General features: G+C 44.2%; 1 non-coding gene across 1 annotated transcript; it reads right to left on the reverse strand.

Moving 5' to 3' along the window:
- Nucleotides 1–2411: 2411 nt before the first annotated feature.
- Trnat-cgu (transfer RNA threonine (anticodon CGU)) lies at nt 2412–2484 on the reverse strand. Its single transcript has one exon. It is a non-coding gene; the product is annotated as a tRNA-Thr (tRNA).
- Between the last annotated feature and the right edge of the window lie 18175 nt (nt 2485–20659).

Raw genomic sequence — 20659 nt, forward strand, 5'->3', positions numbered from 1 at the left:
AAGAAGGAAAGGGAAAGAGGGAGAGAGGGAGGGAAGAGAGAGAAAGAGAAAGAAAGGAAGGAAGGAGGGGAGGGAGAAAGGAAGACTTAAGTATACAACTAACAAAACATGTACAGGGTTTGTATGCTGAATATTACAATTTTTTGTAGTATTGGGGATCAAACCCCAATATTTCATGTGCTACGCAAGCACTCTACCACTGAGCTACATCCTAACGCTTTAAGAGTTTTATTTATTTATTTATCTTTTTTTTTTGGTGGCACTTTTTTTTGGGGTGAGGTTGAACTCGGGGCCTCACACTTGCTAGGCCAGCACTCTTACCACTCGAGCCACTCCACCAGCCCTTTTTTGTGATGGGTTTTCTCTCTCTTTTATTTATTTATTTATTTATTTGTAGTACTGGGGTTTGAACTCAGGGCCTCACGCTTGCTAGGCAGGTGCTCCACCACTTGAGCCACTCCACCAGCCACTTTAAGACTTTTAAGTGAGAGTATACGAGAAAATCTTCATGGCCTCTGCCTAGACATAACGTTCTTATACATGACACAAAAAGCACAGTGCATAAAAGGAAAGTTTGATTAACTGGGATTCATCAAAATTTGAAGCATGGGCTGGGGTGTGGCTCAGTGGTAGAGCCTTTGCCTGGCATGTGTGAGGCCCTGGGTTCCATCCTCAGCACAAAAAAGAGAAGAAAAAAAAAAGAGCAAAGTGTAAAAGGTTTGTCCTGAGAGTGATTCTCTGAAGAGGATGAAAAGACAAGCTAAAGCCTGGGAGAAAATATGTCGGTAGTTTCTTCTAAAACTAAACATGTGGGGCTGGCAGAGTGGCTCAAGTGGTAGAGCTCCTGCCTAGCAAGTGCAAGACCCTGAGTTCAAATCTCATACCAAAAAAAAAGAAAAAACTAAACACGTAGCTAGCACATGAGCCAGTATTGCATCCCCAGGCATTTATCCCAGAGACATGGAAACCTACATTGAGACAGAAACCTGTAGGTGAATGATCTTTGCAGCATTAGTCATAATAGCCCCAAACTGGAGTTATCCCAGATGGTACATCCTGGCCTGGCACACACTCAGCACTCGACAGGAAGGAAGTATTGACAAGTGTAACAGCTTACTTGGATCTCAGAGGAATTACACTGGGTGCAACCAGCCAATCTCTAACAGCTTCATACTCTGCAATTCCATTTATGCAATACTCTTGAATTAACACAATTATAGAGACGGGAAAGGGTTAGTGGTCGCCAAGGGGACAAGGATGGGGGCAGGGGACCATAAAAGGTTAGTGCCCAGCTCTTTGTGATGAGGGAACAGTTGCGACTCTTGATTGGAGTGGTTGTCACACGAAATCACACGGGATCAAATTACATAGCGACACACGCATCAGTAAGTGCGTGTGAGCCGTCCACATTTGAAGAAAATTGGTGGATTATACCAAGGTCGATTCCCTTCTGATATCATAGTGTAATTATGCAAAAACTGCATAAATGACACATGGAACCTCTGTACTGTGTGTTTTGGCAACTTCATGTGAATTTATCATGAGTTCAAAATTAAAAGCTGAAAACCACCCACTTCGTGTGGAAAGGAACTCTGTTCAGCAGGCACAGTGGCAGCGGGCTTGCCCCGGACTGTGGATAGTAAGTAGCCTGGCAGCCTCCGTGGGGACAAGCGTGACAGCGGATTGCACCAGATCTACACCCACTTGTCGCTGCGCGGATACCCCCCGGCACAGGACCCTTTGAGGATGGGCACCACGACGCTGCTCTGCTCCGGTCAGGGCCATGACCCCTCCCCACCACACAGGGCTGGCCCCCAAACAAGACTAGTGATTCAGCACAAGAAGCCAAGGACACCTGGCACTGCCAATCACACAGGTGGGTGACAAAGACAAGTTCAGAGTTTATATCCCATCCCATGTCTCCAGAGCTGGTTGAACCTAACAAACAGACCCACTAGCCCCTCTTCTTGAGGGCTGCTGGACAGCCACCTGGCGTATGGCACTGCCATTCCTGATGGCCCAGCAGGTGGGGACATACCGTTCAATGCTGCTCATGTCTCATCGTGGAGGAGGTTCCATTTTTGGATCTCCCAAACAGATCCACTCACAACCAAATGGTGCTGTAAAAATTACCCAGCAGCAGCCCATTCACTGAACCCACAAGTGCAAATACAATTTTTAAAAACAGATTCATAAAATAAAAGCTAACATAGTAGTAAAAGCCTGGCATGGTGGTGCATGTCTGTAATCCCAGGTACTCCGGTAGCTGAAGCAGGAGGATCTAGGATCTGGGGTCAGACAGGACAACATAGCAAGACCCCATATCAATAATAGTAATCGTAATAATAGTAACAATAATAGCTGGTCAACAAACTTTGGCTCCTAGGGAGCTCACATTCTTTTTTTTTTTTTGGCAGCACTGGGGTTTGAACTCAGGGCCTCATGCTTACGAGGCAGGCACTCTACCACTTGAGCCACTCCACCAGAGGGGGGCACACATTTAAAAGGGACAATATGGGCTCTAAATGTGGCAGTTCTCCAAAAGAATTACCCATGCTTTGGGTAAAATGTTTAATGATGAAGTTGGGAGGAGTGGGAGAGGCCCAGACTGTCTGCAGAGACTCAAAGCACTCTTTTTACTCTAGCTTTGTCCCTTTCTCATGTACCTCATGGGAACTGCTCACCAGGCTTTTCAAGTGGCCAACAAATGACACATAGGACAGTCTAAACTGGTGTTTCTCCTGCTGGTGATGCTTCTGGTCTAGATGATCATGCATGCTGATAATGGTGCTTATAGGTGTGAGGTGACGACTGCAAAGTGGGCCCTGGGGTGGTGCACACGTAAGGGGTGGGAGATGGCACAAAGTATACAAAGAAGAGACTTCTAGGACTGGGTGTGGCTCAGTGGTAGAGCGCCTGGCCAGTGTGTGTGAGGCAGTGGGTTCCATCCCCAGCACTGCCGAAGAAGGAAAGGAGGAAAGGAGGGAGGAAGGACTGGACTACCCGCAGGTCGAATCTGGACACACGATGTGGTGAACACAAGAAAATCGGCTTGCTTGGGACCCCAGCCACACTGATCACTCGGTGACAAAAGGACAGCACCAACCCCAGCAGGAGGGAAGGCTGGTGCAGTCCCTCTTGGCTCCCGCCTGAAAGACACCTGGCCTGTCATCTCAGAATGCTTTGGTAACCTTCCTAAACCCCAAGTCAACAAGACGCTGCTGTTAAAGGTTGCTGCAAACTCAGTAGCAAAATCCAGTTCCCCCTGAGCAGGCCACAGCAGTGGAGCTGCATTGGCCATGACAGCCCTCCTCAGTCCACACTGGCTGCCACCACAAGCCACCTGCCATACCCTGAGGGCTCGGAAACAGCACACGGTTATTTCTCACAGTTCTGGGAAGTCTAAGATCAAGGCCCTGGCAGATTCAGTGTCTGGTGAGGAGTCAGCGATAGTGCCTTCTCCCAGTCCTCACAGGTTGGATGGGGCCAGAGAGCAGCTGCGAGCCCAGTTTCTAAGGGCAGCAATCCCAAACCACATCATCATCCCTTAACATGCCTTGCCTTCCGATTCCATTGCCTTGGGGGCTAGGATTACAATAGAAGAATTTGGGGAGGACTCAAGGATCCAGACCACAGCAACAACAAAACTGTTCTCTTCAGAAATACTTCTTCTAACTGCTTTGCAAGGACTATTTAACACCACTCAAATGGCTTGTCTAGCCGGGCACCAGGAGCTCATGCCTGTAATCCTAGCTACTCAGGAAGCAGAGCTCAGGAGGATCACAGGTCGAGGCCAGCCCCAGGAAAATAGTTCCCAAGACCCTATCTCGAAAACCCCATCACAAAAAAGGGCTGGTGGAGTGAATCAAGTGGTAGAGGGCCTGCCTACCAGGTGTGAGGCCCTGAGTTCAAACCTCAGGGCTACTAAAAAAAGAAGGGGGCTGTCTACCATAAAGGATGCCAAATTGGTTTATTCCTATTATAGTAAATAGTATTTACTCCAGTTCATGTTGCGTGGACATCAGGCCTGCACGTGTCTGTCACACACAAACCAGTCTAAACTGTCTAGCGTGAGTTATAGTGAGTGTTCACATCGCCTTCCTGCTGGCCAGCAGGGGCCGACTGCACCTGGGCAGTGACATACTTACCTGGCTTGGCTCTCGTCAGGAGCCTGGCTATGGTCTGGCCTTTAAGTGGTGTCTGGTCAATTCTACTAGAGAGTCTTAGCCACAGTTACTCTCATCTGGTCTCACCTAAATCAACTAGAAAGGATTTCATCCCAGCCTCTGTTGCTACAAATAAATGGGACAGATGGACACATGAAAGGTCAGAAGATGCAGCTGTGCGAGCCTATCTCCAGTTGGCCACCTAGGGAAGAGTTTCATGGGAATCCGACTTGAATCTTAGTAGACTGTCTTGCAATTTTTCCCAGAACTTAGCATGACAAACAGCCTGGTGGGAAGCTGTCATGAGGCAGTTTTTCACAGGACTATCTTTTTTTTTTTTTTGGTGGCCCTGGGGTTTGAACTCAGGGCCTTGTGCTTGCTAGACAGTCACTCTACCACTTGAGCCATGTCCCCAGCCCTGGATTTCTATCCTGATTACACTTAGGGTCCAGCAGCAGACTTCTGTGTAAGTCTATTATAAAACTGCTTAGGTGTAATTTAGAATTGGCCCTTCAATGACAGAGCAACCCATTACCTATGCTGCCTGTCGCCTAGCCTCCCTGGTTTGGTGTCATCCTGTGGGACAGAGGATGTGGGAGCTGACACCATGCTGGCCTTATTGGTACTGTCCCTTTAAGAAGTGAGTTGTTTGGATTCATCTGGGCTCACTGTCTCTTCTGGCTGAATCCATGGGCATGTGACAAACCCACCTAGCAACTGCCTCCGCATGGTTGCCTAGGAACTGCTTGACCACTTGACATCGATGATGCAAGGGAGGGTATGCCTTCGCACATTTTGGCATTTTGATGAAACATCTTCCCAATGTCACCTTATCTTACAATTTCCCACATCAGCCTCCTGTATTGCCTTGCCTTAACATGCCAACACGCGAGAGGGGTGGAGCTCTGCTCCATGTTAGTGGTCAGGAACCCACTAGGAGCTCAAATGTGGAGTGTAATTTAAGATATTCTAAAAGAAGGACAGGAATCCACAGCTATAAATTTCCTGGAGAAAAAAATCCCATAACAAGAAATTAGGAGCTAGGCATGATGGCACAGGCCTGTAATCCCAGCACTTGAGAGGTAGAGGCTGGAGGATCATGAGTTCAAGGCCAGCCTGGGCTATATAGTAAGACCCCCCCATCTCAAAAAGCCAAAAAACCCCCAAAACACCCAACAAACACAAAACCCAAGAAATTAGTCCACATGTGTGATTTAATAATGCAGAATACAGGGCTGGAGGTGTGGTTCAAGCAGTAGAGTGCCTACCTAGCAAGCAGAAAGCCCTGAGTTCAAACCTCAGTACTGTCAAAAATAATAGTAATGCAGACACTTTATGTGTGTGTGCGTGTGTGTGTGTGTGTGTGTGCATGTGTGCGCATGCGTGCTGGAATGGAATCCAGGGCCTCATGTATGCTAAGCATGTATCCAGCCACTGAACTAAACCCCCAGCCCCAGATCAGACATTTTACAGTGAAATGTCTAGCCAGTCATAGTGGCTTATACCTGGAATTCTAACTATTTAGGAGGTGGAGATCACAGTTCAAGGCAACCTAGGCAAAAAGTCAGGGAGACCCCATCTCAACCAATAAAAAAGCTGGGTGCAGTGTCACACACCTGTCATCCCAGGTACGCTGTCCTGTGAGACCCTATCCCAAAATCACTACAGCAAAAAGGGCTGGTGGCATGGCTCAAGTGGCAGCGGGCCTTGCTGGAAGCACAAGACCCTGAGTTCAAACCCCAGTACTGAGAGAGAGAGAGAGAGAGAGAGAGAAAGAGAGAGAGAGAATGGAGATTAATTAGACCAACAACAAGCTAAATGAAATGGGACCATAGTCTTTGGCAGTCTTATGACTCAGGAAATGGAAACACCAAACTGTAAGGTGACATGGCCAAAAAAAAACCTCAGTCATGGGACTGGGACTGATAATTTCCTATCTTCCATGGAAAGTGGGGCTTGCACAGGCTGTGTAAGAACTGTGAGCGACACCTCCACCCACGGTGAAATGTACGTTGTTTCTAGCACATATTCTCGATCATTTCCCCTTTCCAAAGTTAAAGCATACTGTTGCATTAAACAAAATCAGCAAATCTTCACTCTTGTGGAAAACATGACAATAGGAAGTGCTCTGGAAGTGAAGCCATGTAGTCTGCAGTGCTGGTGTCCTCTCCGCGCACACATGAAGGGCACCATTGGCCTGTGTGTCACCGTGCTAGTTTTTGTCACAGCTTCTCTTTGTGTTTGAGCACCCTCTGGCTCCCAGTCTCTAGTGCGATGTTCTGAGGCTGTCACCTGCTCATGCAGATGGCTTTTGCCTATGCAGGGGAATTAGTAACAGGCCCAAAAGCTTATTTTACTTGCTGGTTTCAATCATAGGCGTTAATCAAGCTTTTAACTGCATCAAAGCTATACAGTAAATTACAGTTACTTACATAGTAAACAGAGTCCCAAAAGCTGAGTAAGACACAAAGCACAAGAAAGATTGTTTTTCTTTTTTTGGCAATAAAAACATAAATTAAAATTTTAATTATTTTTGTACTGGGTCTTTTTTGGTTTTAGAGACAAGGTCTCACTATGTAGCCCAGGCGGTCTCTGAACTCTCAACTTTCCTGCCTCCGCCTTCCAAGCGTTGGGATTGCCCCGCTCCCATTTTTATCTTTTTCTTCTTTTCTTCTCTGTCTCCCTCTTCTTCTTTCTCCTTCTTGGTCCCCCCTACCCCCTCAGGGCTGGGGACAGCACCCAGCTCCTTGTGTTAGGCACAAGCTGTAGCAGTGAGTCACGTGCCCAGGCCGTGTCTCTCCATTTTTACATGCAGACAAACACTGAAAGCTTCAGAACGTGTCTTTGTGCATACAGTCAGTGTTCAGATGAATTCATTTTACTTATAAAAAAAATAAGCTAATGCTGGGCACATGCTGGGATTACAGATGTGCCACCATACCAGGCTGAAAAATCTACTTTACTGTCTTTTCTAACTTTCAGTAGAGCAGACTGAAAAACAAATCTCTACAATGACTGTGAATTGCTTTGATTAAAGTTAGAGGCCAGCCCGTGCAAATAGTTCTCAAGACCCTATCTCGAAAAAACCCATCATAAAACAGGGCTAGCAGAGTGGCTCAAGTGGTAGGGCGCCTGCCCTACCAGGTGTGATGTCCTGAGTTCAAACCCCAGTACCATCCCCCCAAAAATACCTACAGAGCTGAAAAAGACTGCAGAGGGGGCATCTCTCTGGTATTTAGTGCCAAGTCTATTGGCATCACCAGCAATAAATGCACCCTGTACTTTACACTGAGCATCAATTGAGTTAAGCTTTGAAGCGTGCATCCATTTAAAGAAACACTTCCAGTAACTCATGTTCATTTGCATGTGGCTATGGCTAGAGTGATGGTTACACACAAAGTACTAAAATCTGCATTGTCTTGTCTATGCACATGTGTCATGTGTGCCGTACAAATGTATTTTAATATATACCCTTTATATTACAGCTCTGCAAATTCTGAACAAAGTATCAGTCTCTGGATTTATGTTTTCTTTTCAAAGATGTCAGTTAGGGCTGGGGATGGGGCTCAATGGTAGAAAGCTTGCATAGCATACTCAAGGCCTTGGATTCCATCCCCAGCACCACAGGGTTAAAGACAGCAACAGACATGCCAGTTACAGCGTAATCTTTATGACACAGGATAACAAGAAGTCAAGAGGAGAATTAGGCTATAAATTTACTCATCACACACCAACTTCAAAGAACGGGCTTTGTGGCCCTTTTCCCACTACTCTGTGTGTGTGTGTGTGTGTGTGTGTGTGTGTGTGTGTGTGTGTGTTTTGTTTTATTGGGACAGGGGTTTGAACTCAGGGCTTTGTGCTTGCAAAGCAGGCACTCTATCACTTGAGCCATACCTCCAGTCCATTTTGTTCTGGTAATTTTGGAGATGGGGGTCTCGTGAGCAATTTGCCTGGGCTGACCTTGAACCTCGATCCTCCTTCCCAAGTAGCTTGGTTACAGGCCTGTAGTGCCTAGCTCACTGCTGTTTTAAGCACGTAATGGTTAAGAAGCTGGGAGTGAAGCCAGTTTTCTTACCTCCAGTGCTCAAATGCTTTACAGTCTGCTGTGCACAAACTTACACGAAAAGCCCTACGTGATGAGAAAAACATGGTGATGGAAACAGAAATGGACTCTTTCATATGTTTATACAACAGAAAATAGCAAAGGGAAGACTTATTCTGAATGTATTTCCATTGGTATATAAGTATACAACTGGAGCTTAGTGGTTGCACCATTGTAGCTATGTCCAAAGAAGGTCTAGGGCTGGCAGAATGGCTCAAGTGGTAGAGCACCTGCCTAGCAAGCATGAGGCCTTGAGTTATTTATTTTTTGGTGAGGCCCTGAGGCTTGAACTCTATGGACTCACGCTTGCTAGGCAGGCACTCTAACCACTTAAATCACTCTGCCAGCCCTGTTTTGTGTTGGCTATTTTCGAGATGAGGTCTCACAAACCATTTGCCCAGGGCTGGCTTTGAACTTCGAACTCCTGATCTCTGCCACCTGAGTAGCCAGGATTACAGGCGTGAACCACTGGCACTGGCTCCATTATGGAATATTTCAAGATAAATCTCACCCTGTAGGGTCAAAAATGAGTGTGTCTGTGGGGGGAAGGGGTGGATATTTACTTTATGGAGTTTAAAATTGATTGGGATGGGAGTATAGCTCTGTGGTACAGTGCTTGCCTGGTGTGGTTCCATTCCCAGTATAATAAAATAAATAAATTAAAATGGATCAATCCTGTAAATCAAGTCATTTTAATATACAGTTGGCCCTCTGTATCCACGGATTCAATCCTCCTCAAATAAAAACACTGGGGAAAAGTTGCACCTGTTCTGAATACGCTCAGACTTTTTCCTTGCCATCATTCTCTAGACCTTGCAGTTTACTTGACATCGTATTGGGTGTTGTAAGTAATTTAGATAAGTCGTATGCAAATACTACGCCACTTCATATTAGGGACATGAGTGTAGGGATCCTGGACCCAACCCCACAGATACTGAGGACAGCTATGTTATTCAATAAAATCCAAATTTTCAAAAGCCAATCTTGTCATCTGTAAAAGTACTGCAACTACTCTCTAACACCAGTGGCATAGGGTAACATTCACTGCCCATTTGCTCAAAGCCCAGCAAATGAGGGCTGTAGTCTTTAGGGGGCCCTCAAACCTTCTCCACTTTCCTTAATGGCTTCTGGCTCCCTCTCAGAGAGTGGGTCTCAGCATTTCACAGAGGAAGTGACTCATTTTGTCTCTGAAACAAAGTAGTCATTAAGAAACAAAAAGAAGCTGGGCACCAGTGGCTCACACCTATAATCCTTGCTACTCAGGAGTCAGAGATCAGGAAGACTGTGGTTTGAAGTCAGTCCAGGCAAAATAGTTCACAAGACTGTATCTCGAAAAAAAGCCATCACAAAAAAAAAGGGCTGGTAGAGTGGCTCAAGGTGTAGGCCCTGAGTTCAAACCCCAGTACCACACACACACACACACACACAAAGGAATAAAAGAACATTCACAAAATCATCCAAGTCATCTTTTAACTTTTTTCTTGAAGAACATAGATAATACCACTCATTTATATATTTAAACAACTGTATCAGTATTGTTCAGAGGAAAGGCCCATCTTATTCTAGCAGATTCTATAGAAATTTTGTTATTTGGTAAAGTGGGGAATATCAAGATCTGTATCCCAATAATCTAATTTTCAAGATGGTACCAACTTGCCAGGTATGGTAGCTGCCACCTGCAATCTCAGCACTCAGGAGGCTAGACGATCACAAGTTTTTAGGCCAGCCTTGGCTCATAGTGAGACTCTGCCTCAAAGAAAAAAATTAAATTAATTAATTAAAATAAAATGATACCACTCATACCACACTTAATTTTTCAAATAATTTAAAAGCAAAAAAAATCCATTTAAATTTAAACTACTGTTTAGACTTTGTTTCACAGTTAAGACAGCATGTCATTACAGAGAAGAAGATGGGAAAATACAGGGAGATGACTGTATGCAAGCCAAGCAGAGAGGCCTCAGAAGACACCACTTCTGCTCACTTTGCCCCCAGACCTCTAGCATCTAGTACGGTGAGAAAATAAATTTCTATGGTTTAAGCCACCACCGTCCACAAACAAAAAGTGCATCTGGTTGGACCCTTAATCCATTGACAAGTATCCTTTTAAGAAACAAATGAGCCAGCACCCAGTGGCTCACACCTGTAATCCTAGCTACTTGGGAGGCTAAGATGGGAAGGATTGTGGTTTGTGGTTTGAACTCAGGACCCTGTGCTTGCTAGGTAGATGCTTTACTGCTTGAGCCACGCCCCCCAACTCTGGATCCTTCTTATAATGTGCATTTTCATAGCTCCTATAGATGATGGTGACACCGACAAATTCATCAGGGAACACTGATACGCTTGGAATACCATGGCAGGGTATGGAGAGAGGGGACTTAGCAACTGCATGTGCCCGAAGATGTCACGGCTGAATCTATAACTGCCTCTCTTACTTGTGATCCTAAGAAGCCTCAGCCGTGTTTGCTATGCTGTGGTTTGTATGTCACAAACCACATGAGACTGAAGACACTGCTCTGTAGCATATCCTAAACTCCCATAATATTAGCAAATCCTCAAAGAACTGTCCCCAGCAGGAAGGAGACAACCGAGCCTCTCCACCAAAAGATACTCCTAGACTCACTTAACACAAGGCGCTCTCAAGTTTACACTGAACTGGAAAAGCAGCTACAAGCCTGATGGCAGTTGTCAGAGGACAAGGCCAATGCACATGGGACTGTATAGCATCACGGAAGGCTTTCAGGTGGTGGGAGGGAGCAGATATTAAAGTCATTTTTCCTGAAGTGATCAGCCTGTTTGTTCCAGAAGAGGTTAAAATGAGTCATCCATCTCCTCGTGTCTCCTCCCCCACAGCTTTTGTAAGATCCCAGAGACATAAATAAATAAATAAATCCCACAGTCACCACAGACATAAATAACTGATCACAAATACATGAACACGAAATCATTTATATATTAAGATATAATTTCCAGAATTAATAAAAAAGCACACATGCAGTCATGAGAGGCTGCCATAGAGACTGCCGGCCATATTGTGCCCAGCTCTATTGTTTATCATTTCTTGGGTATATCCTGTTGTATTCTTCCTATAATACTACAACAGACACACATGCACGCATGCGCGTGCACAGAGGCTAAACACAGTCAGATGATGCATTCTTTAGGTTACATTGCTATTTTGTTTGTGCTCTTGGAACCATAAAAACTCAGAACAGCAAGAGGTCTGCGTTGAGAGCATCGTTCAACATATTTCTTCTACAGCTGCAGAAAAAGAGGTCAAGACCAGAAAGAGAAGTCAGGAGCAGGGTTCTGACTAGACCTAAGTGTGTTCCTTTTCCTTAAGCAAGAAGGTAGGGAAGAGACACCTGGGAAATGCTAACTTTATTTTTACTTTTTTTTGGTGAGACTGGGATTTGAATTCAGGGCTTTGAGCTTGCAAAGCATGTGCTCTACCGCTTGAGCCACACCTCCAGTCCATTTGGCTCTGGTTATTTTGGACATGGGTCTCATGAACTATTGGCCCTGGCTGTCCTTGAACCATGATCCTCCCAATCTCAGCCTCACAAGTAGCTAGGATTACAGGTGTGAGCCACTGGTGCAGTGAAAAATGCTAACTTTAGATGAAGGGAATACCTGTTGACAGTTGAGAATGATGTCAAGCACTATTTTGAGGATATTACTGAGCTCTGGAAATTGAATTGTTCCTTTATCTCTAACGTTGGCATCTAATAATTCTTTTGAAAATAGAAATATCACTTTGGGATTTTTTTGGTGGTACTAGGGTTTGAACTCAGGACCTCATGCTTGCTAGGTAAAAGTTCTACCACTTGTCCATGCCCCTAGCCCACTTTGGGTTTTTTTTTAGACAAGGTCTCACTATATAGCCCAGGCTAGCCTTAAACTTGCTCTGTAGCACAGGCTTGCCTCAAACTCACAATCCTCCTGTCTCTCCTTCCTGAGTGCTGGGATTACAGGCATATACCACCAAGCCTGGCTCAAATATCACCTTGGAAAGCTATATTTTCAGTGAAATCAATAACTGGAAGTTTTTTTAATTTAATAGCTGGGGGTGTAGCTTGGTGGTAGAACACATGCTTAGCATGCAAAGGTCCTGAGTTTCATTCCCAGCACCACAACAAATAAATCAAATTAAAAATTAAAATTGTATTTCTAGCCAGGCATGGTGCTCCTCACCTGTAATCCCAGCACTGAAAAGACACGGCAGGAGGATGGCAAGCTTGAAAGCAGCCTGAGCTACACAAGTGAGATCCTGTTTCAAAAGAAGCAGTGGGAAGAGGGGAGAAATGACCTAAACAATGTATGCACATATGAATAAAATAAAAATAAATAAATAAATTTTAAAAAGCAGTAGGGGGTAGGGATGCGGCTTACAAGTAGAGCAGCTGCCTAGCATAATCAAGGTTCTAGATTTGATCCCCAGCACTGCAGTAGTGTTCCTGCGCACATAGAAAGTGCAAGGCAAGGCCTGCATGTATAGCTAGCTGGTGAGAGGGATGAGAAGAGGGGAGGGGAGGGGAGGAGAAGGGAGGGCACAGAGGCAGGAGGATTGAGAGTTTTAAGGACAGTCTGGCCTACATAGTGAGACAAGGAAGGAAGGAAGGAAGGGAGAGAGGGAGAGAGGGAGGGTGGGAGGGGAAAGGAAAGGGAAGGGGGAAGGGGGAAGGGAAGGGAAGGGAAGAAAAAAAGGGAGGAAGAAAAGAGAGAGAAAGAAAGGAGACAAAAGAAAAGGGAGACAGCCCTACGGTCTTTGTTCCATCATGGGAATGTCCAGAGATGTGAAACCTTAGGGATGAGATGTGGATGAATTACACTGTAGCTGTCAAAACAGTCAAAGATGGAACAAAGATGTTCAGTCTCTTCTTGAGCAACAGAATAATGACTTCCATTCTTTTGATTGTCTTAAGACAAAGAGCTACAACAAACAGTGAAATTTGGGGGGAAATCCTAGAGAAAGTCAGCTTTGTTAAGCTTCTTACCTTCCAACCTCAAGCTAGCACTATTAATAAAGCAGCAATCCCCACAAAACTGTGACATCCAGGGCATCCTGTGATGGAGAGCCATTCACAGAGTAGGAAGGTACCAATGCCACCAGGGCAGGGTGGGAAAAAGGGAAAGCTAAGGAATGAGATGGCCTAAAATAATTAATTTCTAGATAGTTGACACTATCAACATGGCTCACCCCTTTAAATGACAGGATCACATTTCTGGTTTTTGTTTTTTAAGCTTACATATAATATTATTAGGGAGGTTGAAAGCAGTTTGTTTTTCTATAAACAACAAAATTGCTCTTGGGCACATTTTAGAAAAAACTAGTAGAAAAAATGCAGCTTTGGAAGGGACATCTGGCTAAAGATACCACACAGTTGCTACGTGACCTTGAGCAAAAATGCCAAACCACCTGAGCAAAAGCTCCATCTTCTAGAACCTAGTAATGCTAATAGTACATTCCAGAATTCTGTCACTGAGTACAGATGAGAGTATGCCTGAAAGCCTTTTGTCATTGCTAAAGTCCTACATACAATATTCTTTTGATATTATTAGAGTAGTACACAGCTTTTAATAATTATTAAAGTATTTTGGTTCCTGGGATAGATGCAAAGACAGATTGATTGCAGTGCTTTAAACCTTGTCCTGTGCTACTCACTTTCCCGTACCTCTCTCTCTCTCTCTCTTTCTCTCTTTTCTCTCCCCCGCCCCATGTCCCTTTCTTTTTGCCATGCTGGGGAGTGAATCTAGGGCCTTGTGCACACTAGGCAAGCAATGAACCACTGAGACACACTCCCAGCCCCTTTTATCTCTTTTTCAACATTTCTCTCTCTGCTACTTCCTTACTACACTGAAAGAATGTACATGTTTTAAAGGTGCAGTAATAAAAAAAGTTTTAAAACAAGCAGATACCATTTTTGTCCAGTTGGTAAGGAAACATTTTTTTTGGTAGGACTGGAGTTTAAACTCAAGAATTTCATCCTTGTGGGGGAAGGGGGTGGAGGGCACGGGGGAGAGGTGGCCCAAACAGTGTATACACATATGAATAAATATAAAAACAATTTAAAAAAAGAATTTCACGCTTGCAAACCAGGTGCTCTACTTCTTCAGCCACGCCTTCAGTCTATTTTGCTCTGGTTATTTTGGAGATCTCCAAGGGCTTAAGAACTATTTGTCCAGGCTGGCCTCGAGCCAAGATCCTCTCGATCTCAGCCTCCCAAGTAGCTAGGATTATAGGCACAAGCCGCCAGCACTCCACAGGAAGCTTTTTTTAAAGATGAAGGCTATCACAACAAGGTGTGGTGGTACATACCTATAATCCCAGCACTTAGGAGGTGGGGGCAGTATTGTGAGTTTGAGGCCAGCCTGGGCTAGAAAGTGAGGCAAACAAATAAAAAATAAAGGCTATCAGGTAACAAAAAACTGTAAACAGTTCACAAATAAATTGAGGCCCTGGGTTCCATCCCCAGCACTACAAACAAAGAAATAAACAAATAAATAAAATTCCAGCAGTGCTAAAAGTACTAAATGTATATATGGAGCATTTACAATCCATACTTCCTTCATTTTTTTTCTGTAGTGCAGGGGATTGAACCCAGAACCTCACACTTGCTAAGCATACACTCTATGTAACTGAGCCTACAATCTATATTTCTGTCCTTTAGTATCTAGCATTACAAATACACCAGTGCAAAAAGTTTAAATAATTACTGAGCCAAGACTCCATCTGAAGTGAAGGAAAACTTAAAGCAAAGAAATTTCTCAGAACTTGAGAGAGGGGCCTGGTGCCAATGGCTCACACTTATAATCCTAGCTGCTCAGGAGGCAGAGATCAAGAGAATCATGGTTCAAAGCTAGTCTGGGCAAATAGCTCGAGAGACTCTATCTCGAAAAAAGTCCAATACAAAAAAGGTTGGCAGAGTGGCTCAAGTGGTGGAGTACCTGCCTAGCAAGCGTGAGGCCCCAAGTTCAAACCCCAGTGCCACTAAAAAGAAAAAAAAAGTTAAGGGCTTGGGTATGGCTCAAGTGATAGAGTGCTTGCCTAGTATACTGGAGGCCCTGGATTCAATCGCCAGCACCACAAAAAAAAAAAAAAAAAAAAAAAAAAAAGTAAGAGAAAAAGTCCAGGGAAAGTGCTTTGCTTCCAGCCAAAAAGAGTACCTCCCTCCCTGCTTGAAACAACTGACCCAGACAAAGATTTGCAATGGTTTTCAAAACAAGGCATATCAGAAAATGAAGGGCAGCCGGGCACCAGTGGCTCATGCCTGTAATCCTAACTACTCAGGAGGCAGAGAGCAGGAGGATGGTGGTTTGAGGCGAGCCCTGGGCAAGTAGCTCACCAGCCCCTATCTTGAAAATACTCAACACAAAACAGGGCTGGCAGAGTGGCTCAAGTGGTAGAGAGCCTGCCTATCATGAGGCCCAGAGTTCAAACTCCAGTGCCGCCAAAAGGAAAAAATAAAGGAAATCCTTGTCATAGTTCTGGGGAGAACATTCTCTTTCATTTGTTCATTGGTTCCTTCATTCAATGAATACAAAGCATATGCTGGCCAGTCATTTAATCTGTATTAAAAACCCTATCAGAGCCAGGTGACGGTGGCTCATGCCTGTAATCCCAGCTACTCGGGAGGCAGAGATCAGGAAGATCGTGGTTTGATGCCAGCCTGAGTGAACAGTTTTTAAGAGACCCTATCTCGAAAAACCCCATCACAAAAACAGGGCTGGTGGAGTGGCTCAAGAAGGAGAGCACCTGCCTAGCAAGCATGAGGCCCTGAGTTCAAACCCCAGTAGTGCAAAAAAAAGAAAGTATGGTACTGGCATAAAAAAAAAAAACCCACTGACCAAAGGAACAGCATAGAGAGCCCAGAAATAAATCTGCATCTTTACAGTCAACTGATTTTTGACAAAAGTGCCAGGAATATACAATGGGGAAAGAACTGTCTTTTTCAACAAATGTGATTGGGAAAACTGGATATCCAAAGGCAGAATGAAATTAGACTTATTTCACACCATATATAATAATCAACTCAAAGTGGATTAAAGACTTAAATGTAAGACCTACAATTATAAAAGTACTACTAGAAGAAGACATATGGGAAACACTCCAGGAAGCTGGTCCTGAACAATGAATAGGACCCCAAAAGCAAAAATAAACTAAAAACAATCTAGCCACAGAATGGGAGAAAATATTTACAAACTTACAAACTATACATCTGATATGGGGCTAATATTCAATGAGGAACTCAATAGCAAAAAAAGAAAAAAAACAAAAATAACCCAAAAATAACCTAATTACAAATGGACCCGCCAGGAGATGGTGGCTCACATTTGTAATCCTAACTACTTGGGGGGCTGAGACCGGGAGGATCGCGGTTTTAGGCCAGCCAGGGCAAATAGTTTGAGAGACTCCCGTTTCCAAAATAACCAGAGCAAAATGGACTGGAGAAGACGTGGCTCAACAGTAGAGTGCCTGAACTGCAATTGCAAAGCCCTGAGTTCAAACCCCACTCTCACCAAAAAAAAAAAAAAAAAAAAAAAAAGGCAAATGACCTGAATAGACTTTTCTCAAAAAGAAGATACATGACGGCTTGGGATGCAGCTCAGTAGGTGAGTGTTGGCCTAGCATGTATGAGGCCTTGTGTTTGATCTCCAGTACTGGAAAAAGAAGATACACAAATGGACAATATGAAAGACTGCATATCACTAATCATCAGGAAAATGAAAATCAAAACTACAGTGAGACATCACCTCACACCTGTTGGAATGGCTACTATCAGAAAGATAACAAGTGCTGGCAAGGATGTAGAGAAGGGGATCCTTGCACACTGTTGGTGGGAATGTATATTAGTAGTCAACATACAGCAGTGTGTTGTGGAGGTTCTTCAAAAAATTAAAAATAGAACCACCATAGAATCCCACAAACTCACTACTGGGTACAAAGCCAAAGGAAATGAACTCAGCATGTCAAAAAAAATTTGCACACCTCTATTTACTGCAGCATTAATCACAGCAGTCCAGAATTGGAATCTTCTAAGTGTTCACTAACAGATGAAAGGATTAAGCTGGGGGCGTGGCTCAAGTGGTAGAGCAACTGCCTGGCAAGTACGAGGCTCTGAATTCAACCCCAGTATCACCTAAAAAGAATGCACTTACTGTGCGTAACTTATAAATTAATCTTTATCTTAGGTATGCGTGTATAGGAAATAATATATATAGGGTCTGGTACAGTTTCAGATATCTACTAGGGGTCTTACAATGTATCTATGGGTAAGGGGGAACTATAGTATACTATGAACCCGAAAGCAATCGGAAAATAAAACCAAACAGTCAGCTAATAAGCCAATAAAAGAGATAAGGTGGAATCATAAAAATACTTGATTAAGCAAGGGAAGAGGGAATAGGACAAACAGAAAATAGCTAGCTAGATGAATGACTCAAACATTAGTACATCAATAATCACACCTCAGTCAGGTGCTGGTGACTCATGCCTGTACTCTTAGCTTCTTGGGAGGCTGATATCAGGAGGATTGTGGTTCAAGGCCAACACGGGTAAATAGTTCATGAGACCCCATCTCCAAAATAACCAGAGCACCTGTCTAGAAAGTGTGAGGCCCTGAGCTCAAACCCCAGTGGTACCAAAAAACAAAATTAAACAACTTCCAAAAAAAAATTACACCTTGATTAAAAGATAGTCATAATATAAAAATTAAGACACCACTTAATTTACCTGTTAAAAAAGCACTCTTAAAACATTAATATACAATGGCCAGGCATGGTGGCTCACATTCCAGCTACTCAGGAAGTAGAGATCAGGAGGATCTTGGTTTGAGGCCAAGTGGGGCAAAAAGTTAGTGGAACTCCATGTCAACAAACAGGCAGGGACCATGTGGGGCACACCTGTCATCCCAGCTCTGAAGGAGGTATAGGTAAGAGCATCATGGTCCCAGGCAAGCCCAGGGAAAAAGCAAGACCCTATCAGAAAAATAACAAAAACAAAAAGGGCTAGAAATACACAAGGGATTGACATCAGCAAAATGGCTAACATGAGGAAAACAAATGAAATTTTCAGAACCACCTGTGTTAGACTTTTGTGAAACCCTCAAAGGTTTCCAGCAACTGAGTGTGTAATCAAGAAAAAGACACCTTCAAAAGGACGGGAATGTATGTGGTATTTTTTACTTACCTTTACCTCACCTTCTCCTCTGCACTGTGGCAGTGCTGATGTTCACTCCCTCTAGTTTGAGGGAGGGAGCTTTATTTGCTAATTACTTTTTCTTGCCTTCTTGATTGATTCATCACTCTATTCCCCCTGCTGTTGAAATTTATACTTTATTCTTTAGTCCTCTTCAGATTTTTCTAAAATGAAAACTCTTTCAGAAGATGCATACCTAATACACTTTGTCTTGCTTTCTGGTTCTAATTTCAAGTATGTCTAATGTTGTTAAACTCATCCATTCACTTCTTCAAATTTATCTATTTCAGGTCTATCATTTCTTATTTTTGTCATTGTTTTATTGACAGGGCCTTGCTACGTAGCCGTGGCTGGCCTTGAACTTGTCATTCTCCTGCCTCAGCAGGAGTGCTGGGATGGTGTGTGTCATTCCATTTGGCTTTACTTCTCTTTCAACTTATTTTCAAAGTGGTTTTTTTTTTGTTTGTTTTGGTGCTGGAGATCAAACCCAATGCCTGTACATGCTAGGCAAGTACTCTACCACTGAGCTACTTATTTTCAAATTTTTAAATTCTTTGTTCACTTTTAGTCGTTTTTATCTCCATGATGATAGTAAGTGTAACTACTTTCATTATATGGCAGTCAGGATTAAGTATGAGATGTATGATCATGCCAGAATGAGGCTTCTCTGTGTAACTGTCTATTATTGTCTTACATATATTGTCTTCTTTCGAGATGTCTTTGGGCTGGGTTGTAATGGTGGACACCTGTAATTCCAGCATTTGGGAGACTAAGGCTGGAGGATCACAGGTTCAAGGCCAACCTACACTACATGTAGTGAGTTTCAGACCAGTCTGAGCTACATAGCAAGACTTTTGTTTTGTCTCACAAAACAAAAGTAAAACAAAAAAGATGACTTGTTAGATCAGGGAAATTATTTTAAACAGTTTCACTTTTAGATGGGATTTGTAAGTACTTGGTGGGGGGGAGCCATACTACTGATTATCTATAGTTAGAGGCATTTCTGTACATTCAGTTAATTCTGAGCCAGCTTTTTTTTTCGTGGTGCTGAGAACTGAACTTAGGGCTTTGCACATCAGGCAAGTACTTTACTTCTGAGATACATCCCCTGCCTCTGTGCCAGCTCTGCCTGCTTCTTCATCTGCAAAATGGAGTGATGACAATGATTAAACCACATGGTCAATTTTTTCAGCAGTACTGGCGATTGAACTCAGGGCCTCATGCTTGCTATGCAAGTGCTCTACCACTTCAGCCACACCTCCAGCCCTCATGTTCTTCTTAAGGATTCAAAGACAGTTTCTGAATTCCGGGATCCGATTATACCTGAAACTAGGACTTCTGTTCTTATTTTCACTTAAGTCAATTTGAGCTGGGTTCCTCACAGCAACACCCTTGACTCCTGCCTCTGTCAATGACACAACTGGGAGGCTTGTGGGTGGCAATGCTGGGGCCGAGTGACCTTCCCAGTGGGTCCTGCCAGGCCCAGTGCAAAGGTGGCATGCGGGGAATGCTGAGGGAATGGCTCCTCAGCTGCCACTGATCAGGCCTCTCTCCCTCACAGGGAAGGGCTAGGTAGCTTATGTATGTCCAGATGCCACACATTTGTCCTCTCTATTCCATCCCCCAGCTGTCCTCACTTGAGCCTAGGTTCTCAGAGGTGACAACTGGTTCTTCTGGGAGGGGCTCAATGGGAGATGTTCAGTGCTCACACAGCGTCTTGTCTGCTCAGTCCCATTCCGTGACAGGTGCTCCCATCTCACTCTTCTCTGGGGAGGCGGGAGGGCACCTGCCTGGTTATGGGAGCTAGGGTCCTGCTGGGGTGACAAAGACACGTCTGCCCTGTCACCTGGCTAGTCTGGTCAGGTGTACCATCTCCACATCAGTTCTCAGAGGGTCTAAGTCCTCTCAGAAGACACTGTCAGGGGTCTGAGAGGTGCGGTGGTGAGCACCCTTATATCCTGAAACCATGTTTGCCCACAGGGATGCCTGTCTTCCAGGTAGCCCTCTGCATGTTAGCCGTAGTAAAACTCAGGTTCCCAGAAAGATCTGCAGCCTTGGGGTCCAGACAGGTCAAATGCCCCCTCTGGAAACCAAGTCCAGTGTGACCAATGAGATTACACCAACCTCCTGACAGACCCCAAGCCATTCCTTCACCTCTGTACCTCATTTTCCCCATCTGAAACCACAGATCAC

Source organism: Castor canadensis, chromosome X, assembly GCF_047511655.1.
Source record: "Castor canadensis chromosome X, mCasCan1.hap1v2, whole genome shotgun sequence".
NCBI lineage: Eukaryota > Metazoa > Chordata > Mammalia > Rodentia > Castoridae > Castor > Castor canadensis.